The following is a 9,585-nucleotide window of genomic DNA, read 5'->3' as shown; positions in this document are numbered from 1 at the left end:
AATCCACAGCATCATCGTTTTCTTTTTGCATAGGAAAAAGATTGGACACAGTAAAACTATGGCTGAATTCACACTTATTGCTAAACCAGAATATACTGCAGCTTGTTGGATTTTGGCTTAGTGTGTTATGTGACCTTACTAATTGTGATTTATAAGCTATGGTTTATAGATTAGCATGTTGGGTAAACCTAGGCATTTATTCTGTGATCCACATTTAAACAAACCATGTTTTAATGCAACATGCCCTTACCTAGACAAGAAACCACCTTAATTGGCTCGCTGAACTTTGTGCTGGATTTGTTGCTCAAGTGTGTGTTTGTTCTGTCTATAAAAATGGCCTGAGGGGGGATTTTACATTGGGAATATTGTTTAAGGATACTGCTTACCTTTCTTTCCTAATTGTCCTTCATATATCTATGCAGCTGAAACAGCTAAAAGCCTGCTGTTTCTATTGCTCCCAGGTAGAAATGAGCATTCTGAAGAACTTTGCAAAAATGAATCCACCCTAGTGTCGGTTTCGGAACAGCAGCAGAAGCAGCATGTGGAACAAAAGCAGCCTGTGTGTTAGCTAGCATGCTAGAGGAAGAACAACTTCTAGTTGTTTCAACAGAGAGGGGCAATACCTTTGAGGTGCTTCGCTTAGAATGTGGGCCATCTGCACATTGCCACTTCCAGAAGCAGAGGGGAACTTGCAGAGAAAACTTCAACCAAGCCAATGCACAAGGAATCTGATCTGCTGCAAAATGGGAGCTATTCAAAAAGCAGAACTGCAAACATCACTGAAAGATGTGACTATATTTTGTACCCCTGTCAATAACACCATCGAGAAAGGCAGCAGAAAGGTCTCCCTGCCTGAATACGGTAAAATATATCTTTGTATTTTATATTTCATCAGCAGTGAGGATCTTATATTTGTAAAAAAAAATAGGATCATTATGGTATCTTACTCTGTGTGGAACAAAGTATTAGGTTTCCAGGTTCCTTGCTTCAGTAGGAAGAAGCAGCATTATGGAAAATCACCTTGCTGTCTTTTTATTAACTCCCCCCAAGACTGTATGACTATGTTCATATGAAACATGGCACATTACTATCTAGCCAGTCACATTTTAGCCTAGCATGTTTATGTGCCCAGTTTACTGTGAGTTCACTGTGTAGAGTGACCCCAGAGAATTAGGTTAAAATAGGAAATTAAATGGTAACTATAAATTAAATGCCAACTATAAGGTAAGCATGTTGTGTGAAGGAGACCATTGGATGCCTAAGATAGACTCACTTTTGTTGGCTGAAGAGAAAATGCTTCATTGTACTTTTAAGACATTTTTTACAGTTTTGGTTTCAGATGCAGTGAAATGCTAGAACTGAATATGAGAATTCCAGAAAGAATAATTTAGCCTGAACTTTTATACATATTACGACAGAAGTAGTTTTGGATGGAACTGAATTTATTTCTGAGTATTATACGTAGGAACTCTTTGCAAATGTGCATTTGGGACTCATGCTTCTATTCTGGTCTCTCTGTTAGTACTGTTAAGTTAATCTTAAAATTTACAGCAAACATCTATCACATTTTATCTGCTGCCATTTAAAACATTGGGGTATCACTTGATCTTTTATTTGCAAAGAAAGCATACATTTTAAAAAAACATTAATGCAGACTAAAATTACTATCAGTGGTCATTTGGAAGAATTGGAAAGTATGTGTATCTATTGCATAGAAAAGGAAGAACAACATTTCCACAAATCAAGGTTTTATTAATTGCTATTTTCCTTTCTGGCACATACCGGTAAATGTTGATATACTATTTATGAGTGGTAGAGCCACAAGATGTTATTTAAGATGAGATTCTCACCAGTAGAAAAACAAATAACTAATAATCAGTTAAAAAATATAGAGACTAATTATAGCAAAAATTGCATTTGATCCCTACGTTTTGAAGTATTTCCCTTTCACAAATGGATTTCTGAACAAATTACTCAGTAATATAATTAATTACAGAAATTGTTGAAATGCATTAGTCCAAATCAGAACCTTCATACCAAAGCAGATAGCATGCATCCACACATATCCAAACACATATCATATAAGTTGGATTGTCATCATCATAATTCCATTATTTAAAGGGAAAAGTACTGCTGTTTAAAGAATAGAGTAGCTTACCATTCTGAGATAACTATATTAAGTGCAGAAAAAATTATATATTTGCATACACACACGCATATAAACATTTCAACCAATATGTTTGAAGTTTGTCCAATCTTTGTCCTTTTGATTATGCATTTCCTCTTTATTGTAGTGTCTAAATGTGCAGCCCAAAGAGGATTTATAGGAATGCTTAAGATTCTAATATTCATAAAGTTTTAATTACAACCATTGTGTTGTATGTGTGTTTTTGTGTGTATGTTTATGTGTATGTATGTATGTATGTATGTATGTATGTATGTATGTATGTATGTATGTATGTATATGTATATGTATATTCTCCTGCATTTTTATTTTAGATAATAATATTTCTCAAGGCAGCAGCAGTCTTTCTGTTGGAACCAGCTACCATAGTTGCATCAGCCAAATTACAATAGGTAAGAAATTGAATACACTTTGTTTTCCTTTTAGTTTATAGAAAAATTAATGTTGACACGTGTGAGTTCACCAATTTACAGTAGATATTATAACAACGTTATGCACAAGCTTTGCGACAAAAAATGTGCTTATATTCTATAAAAATTGTACAAAGAAGATAAATAAATTTGGAGAGCTGCTACACTAACTTTTCTTCCGAAGCTTGGATTTGATTTCCCATATTAAGCCTAAAACAGTTGCAATTTTTATAGTTAACAATTGTTATGACAAGGTGACTGTAGCTCAAGAAAAGTTATTAATCAACTGAATAAGGTATTTTGGATTTAGATAAGGACCAGACACATAATACATTACAATTTGTGTTGATTGTGAGATCAATGATTCTGACTGGTGATGTGGTCTATGTAGATGAGCAATGGATATCCTTGACTCATGCCAAGGGGCCAATGTTGCCCCTTGCAGAGATTCAGAAGTCCTTTGTCTTAATACTGTGGAAATTTAGTGATTTAATATCAAGTTTAAGATCTTTGGCACCACTGGTCAAATGCCTTATATGACCAATACCTGTAAATAGGAATTAGCCAAAAATTGAGGCATGCTTCTCTATCTAGAAAACCAGAAAAAAATTGATAAATTTTCCATACAAATTTCAAGAAGGTGCAAACATTCCAGTGTGATATAAAAAGACCCTTAAGAAATGAAACATGGGTGGTTTAAGTGATTGGGAGAATAGTAAAGCCACCAAACATTTCCTGCAATCAACCACTTTGAAGAAAGAGCTTCTAGAAGAACCTGAGGCAGAAGGTTACTTTATATTTGCTACAATAAATTTTGAGGAAGTATCTAATCAAAACTCTATAAATAAGTATATTTAATCTCAAAAGTCTTTAAGAACTGGATGCTTAAATCATCTTATTGAATGTTCTGTTTTATAAAGAGTTTTATTTTGTTCATTTTACAACTTTAGTAACTACTCCTGCCTGTGTTTTCACTATAGGTAGTCTTCAACGTATGTGGATTTAAATTGTGCCAAGTGGGTCACCGTGTGATTGTGCCCGATTTTATTATCTTTTTCGTGGTCATTAAGCAAATATGGTGGTTGTAGAATGAACACAGTGGTTATTAAACAATCCACCTTAAGCAATGGGTGGTTTTTTGCTGAAAATTGGAAGTAAATGCCAATTTCTGGCCAAAAAAACCCATCTTAAATTACAATCATATAACCCTAGGATGCTACAAACAGCCATACATGTAATCACATGACTTTGCATGCGACCCATCTGTCAGAACTTCAAATCTGGATTGTGAGTAACTCTGGGGAGGTCTGTTGGAACATTGAATGGTCACTAGGCAGCCAGTCATAAATTGAGGACCATGTATATAGAAGCCAAATAGCCAAGTTTCTATATACCACTAAAGATTTATTTTATTAACAATACCACAATTAGAATCAATTATTATAACCAGCGTGTTAGAATTATTGGAAAAAAATATTTTCACATTTGAAAGGGAATTCTAAAACTTAATCTTCAGGTCTGTAGGAAACAAGATTCTATTGTTTTTTTAGATTCTGTACATATATTTGCATGATCTTTCATGAGTTTTATACATTCTGAAATTGCTTTGCATAACTGGTTTCAAACTGAATTATTGTAAATGTGACTAGTTTAAAAAAAATCAGTTACTGGGCACACATATGAAGGTGCTCCAAGCTGTATTTAGTGTCATGTGCAGATTTCTGTTTACTCAGCAAAAATTTCTCTTACTTTCTTCTAGCCTGGAGAAAATCTGGAAGTGAACATAGAAAAAGGGAGATATCCACTACACATTTCTAAGGGCAAATAAACAATTTTAAATAAGATCAAATAATTATCTAGCTAGCTAGCTGGTTTATTAGAGCCAGTTTGGTCTTCTGTTTAAGTGGGAGACCATGAGTTCTGGTGTTGCTTTCTCTCAGCCCAACTCACTTTACAGAACTGTTATTGTGGGGAAAATAGAAGAAGGAAGGAATATTACTTATGTTTGCCATCTTGAGTTATTTGTAAAAATAGTAAAGGATGTATACAAAAAAATAAATCTCTAAATTTCTCTCTAAACAGAAGAGAGTGGTGAATTATTCCCGATTCCCAAATCTGTTAGTCTTTCAAAGAGAATATTCTGTCAAATAGGGCTGTTTATCGAGTGAGACTCTTCCTATATTAATGCATAGCTTGTTTTATTTCAGGTTTTGATGCTTCTGGCCAGTTCTCAATTGGACTTTCTCATTGGAAAAATCGCTGCTCTCAAGCTTTCCATCCTCTCCCTTTCCCTTTCTATGAAGAGGCTGGCATAAGTCAGTATGATGTCCCACAGGCCAATTTATCTGCTCCTTTGTCCTGTCCAGCTTCACTTTCTGTCACTCCGGTGCCTTCTTACAGTAACAGCAGCAGTGAGGATTCGCTTAATGAAAACCTCACAGGTAAAAGGATTTGGGGAAAGGGATCATAGCTGTTATGTTGGCATTGGGGTTCTTGGCTTAAAGTTTATAGAAGTACATAATCTGATGCCTCATATATGAACATTAAAATTTTGGGCGTAGTCTCCTAGGGTCTCTTCAAGAAATACCTAAAATTATTTGTTTTACAAAAGGAGAAAATTATTAAATAACCAGAAATAATTAGTGACATCTAATTGGACTCAATTTTAATTTAATCAAACATCTTTTGTCCTATTCCCATGATGGCCAACCTATGGCACGTGTGCCCAAAGTGGCAGGCAAAGCCATGTTGCCCAACATGCGCGGACCTGCCTGTTTGTCTTCCAGGTTTTTGGTGTGCATGCACACATGATGATCAGCTGTCCTTTGCACACACGGCAGTGCTGAAAACCAGTGTGTATGCACGCCAGCCAGCTGATTGTTGAGTACACATGCACATCAGATCCCAGAAGTTCAGCTTTTCTGGAGCATGATCCCTTTACATGTGTGGCAGTGCCAAAAACCGGCCAGTACATATGCGCCAGCCAGCTGATTGTTGGGCACACATGCATGCTAGAACCCAGAAGTTCAGCTTTTTCGGAGCATGGCTCCGACCAGCGTGCGCGTGCGACATTTCCGCACCTTTTTGGCACTTGGTGCCAAAAACGTTCGCCATCACTGTTCTATTCCATCCATCGTTTAGTGTACTATTCCTAACATGCTGCTAAAGGACAGGCATGGTTCTTGATCCACAAAAGATTGCACATCATTGATCAGAGCCACTTTCCAAAATGTACCCCACATGAAAATTGACCAAATAAATTGTAGCGTGATGATTATTGGAAAGTGAAAGTTTTATAAGGAATGGACAATGGTTTGTTAAGATGATTTTGAGGCATTGTCAATATCAAAGAGAAAGTAAAAACAAGTGGAATAATGGAGAATGAAAGTTAACAAGCAGGAAGAACATCATGATTCAGATAGAAAAGCAAACCAAGCCAGATATGAGTTGTGATCAGGGCAGTGCATACTGGAGAAAAAGGATACAAATACTTTTCTAGAAGCCTTTCTCTTGAAATTCTGCTATTAGTACTTAGTTGTCAGGTTTTGCCAAAAAATAATAATAATAAGATATTAAAATGAAATTTGTATGCATTAGCAGAGTGCTCTATCAAGTCCTCTATCTTATTCTTGTATGTGTCTAAAGAATAAGTATATTATAAAATGTGAAAATACAGCCCACTGCAGAAAAAGAATAATTGATTCTAAACAGACACTTAATCATACCAAGCTTCTTTTATTCATGAATTTTCATTTAAAGAAACAATTATCCTAAACCAAAAGGAACCAGATGTTGCAAAACTCCCAGCTAGACAAAGAGGCAGCATTAAGGGGGGAACTAGCCTTGAGACGTTGTGCAGCCATAAGAGACATAAGCCGGACCCCTGGTATTTTCTGTCTTTCAAGGGAAAAAGGGATGCAAATCTATGGACAGTTTTCAGCTTACCAAATAAGTTTTGTGAAGGTGCTAAGATTTGTTGGGACAAGTTCTGAGTTTGATGATTATAGTATTCAACCTGTTAGCTTATTATTTCTTATTAGAACAACTAATGAAAACATGAAATAACGATGGTAAATGCAAAAATTCCAAAATAAATGTTTTAATTATGAATAATTATGAACTAAACATTAAATTATCAAGTCCCTTTTCTTGTTCCATGCAGGAATTCAAATTAAAATTTCTAAGATAGATGACTGTTCACCTAAGCTTGAATATAAGCTGGAAATGGGAGGCCATCACTTCTATAGATAATTGATTCCATTATCAAATTCCCCTCACTATTAGGTATTCTTTCTAAAATTAAATTAGAATCTACCTTCCTGTAACATAAATCCATTACTACATAAACTCCACTTTACAATGACAGAAAATCAGTCTTGACCTTCTGGGTGACTGCTTTCAGTTGAAGAGCATTGTTGCCAGAGTTATAGGAACGCTAAAGTCAATATTCTTTCCTTTTCATATCTCATACTGTAGGAATGAGTGGATCTTGTCTCTTTCATTTAGCTGGTATCTTTACAATACTTATCTCCATTATTTAGTATAGCTTATTGTTCTCAGTTGTAAAGGAGAAAATATAACAGGCTTTCTCCTGTTAACTTTATTACAGGAGAAAAAACAATATTGGAAGGAAGCCTATAAATCGCTTTTTGCAATCTTTCCTTCCTCTTTGCCCAGTCCTAATGAGAAGCTTAACTGCAAAAAGTTTATGGAATGTACCATCTTTGTTCTTACCAGCCAGTCCTCTTGTAAATTCCCTAGGCTGGAAAACCAATTGTTTCCTTCATTTTCAATTTCTCTTTTCCCAAATTCCATATACATACATACATACATACATACACACACACACACACACACACACACACACACACACACACACACACACAAATACATACATATATATATATGTGTGTGTGTGTGTGTGTGTATGTATGTATGTATGTATGTATGTATGTATGTATGTTGTATTTGTGCTGATAAATAAATAAAGGGAGACTAGTATAGATCTATTTCAAGCTATTTAGCTCTCATCAGCTAGCCATACCCTTACTGGGATTAGAACCTGTGCTGTATTACATCTTAGGCAGATGTGTTAACCATTAAGCCACAAGGTTCTCCTCCTTATCAGCTGAGCCAGGGAAATAGGTATGTATTTAGAGTCATATATACATACATACATATACATACACACACACACATACACACACACACACATACATACAAATACAAAAACATAGACATAGTCTACATTTATATGACACACTGGAACTTCATGTTCCTTATAGCAGTTTCAAATCAATACGGACATTCATTATTTGAATTTTACTTTTAATTTTAACCCTCTTGTTATCTTTTACTTATCTATTTAGTATTTTGGCTGTTTGCCTCCATTTATCCTTAACTTGTAATTTTTATCTTTCTTAGGTTCTTATCATTAATCTTTGTTTCTTTCCTCCAACCACCTATACCATTTTTCCCATATCAGATAGTATTCTGTCTCTTCCTTTCCCTGCATTTCTTTTGTTAACTTATCCATCTCGGCACAGTCCCGAATCTTTCTTATTATTTCGTCTTCATTTGGTGTCAGTTTGTTTTTCCATTTCTAGCCATTTTTTTCTCCCTTTCTCCCCCTTTGCTCTTGCTTCTTCCTTTTCAGATCTAGCTGCTAAATCATCAAAGAAAGGCTGTAAAAATTCACAATTTGCCATTGCCGCATTTTCCTTCCTGTAGTTATATTTCCCCTTCTCTTCTCAAGACTAAATATTTTTTCAGGCACTATAACTAGATCATTGATCATCTTCATTGCCCTTCCCTGACATTCATAGGTAATTAATTTTTCATGCCATTTATAATAAAGGAAAAGAATCCATTTATTTTTTAAAAAAAGTACTGGAAATGCTAATTATTTGGCTCAGTCAGGACTTTTTCTATTTGTATTAGTTGCTGCACTGTACTAAAATAGCTTTCAAATGCAATTGTTCAGTCTTCACCTAGCCAATATTTGGGCTCATTTTCTTTATGTACTTATGGAACAAGCAGCTTTCATTTGATTTCGATAATATGAACAATGTTAAGGAGAAGAACCATTAATGGATTCATTGATTTTCCTATTAAAGCTATTATTTTCTGGGTATGTGATAAGGGAAGAAGCTATTAAACCTTCCTTTAATAGCTTTTACTGGTTGAGATCCTATGATGCTTGTAGAATGGTTCTGTACCTGATTTGACCCCAGTAGGCCCATCCAGTTTCTTATCCTCTGATGAAGCTGAAGCAAATCTAGAAAGGTTTCATGGATTAGAAGGGATGCCTGTCCCATTTACAAGCCTTTTGTAGGTTCTGTATAATAAATAAAGCTGAGCTATAATGTTTTCTTTTCTAATATATTTCATATGCAAATTAATTGATGCAATTTATCGCTAAAACGGTATTAAATGCTCATGTAGTTTCTCACAGAACTATCTGGCCATTACAATGTTAATGCAAGAAAACTTCTAGAAGTCTGGTATTCTGATATATCAACCATCAATAGATATATAGAAATAAACTTCATTATAAGTTTGTTTTTTTTAAAGCAAACTAAAGCCAAGACTGAAGAAGACATTCTGGGACACATCTTCCCCTATCACATACCCAGAAAATAATACATAGATAAGTAAAGCCCAACACAACAGTCAGAAACAATCTTAGATTAATCACTACAACTAATTGAGTCTGGTATGTGAACCATAAACAAGTACCATCAATTACGATCCCTACCAAGATGAGTAGAACAATCTGTCATATGTAAAAGGCAGCAAACCCCATTCTTGCCTATCAGAGTACTGACAATCTTAACTAGTTTGGTAAAGAAATGCTTTAAAGAAAAAAATCAAGTTTAGTGAATACCAAGATCTCAATGTTTCAACTCTGAGCTACTCTTTTCTATTTTGAACATTTACATGTGAGTTACTACCCTTAGCTCAACCCTACTCAAAGCTGTTCCTTTTGTG

Source organism: Thamnophis sirtalis, unplaced genomic scaffold, assembly GCF_051295495.1.
Source record: "Thamnophis sirtalis isolate CommonGarterSnake01/CBP01778 unplaced genomic scaffold, rThaSir2_p1.2 scaffold_9, whole genome shotgun sequence".
In the NCBI taxonomy this organism is placed as follows: domain Eukaryota; kingdom Metazoa; phylum Chordata; class Lepidosauria; order Squamata; family Natricidae; genus Thamnophis; species Thamnophis sirtalis.
This window is presented reverse-complemented; position numbering follows the sequence as displayed.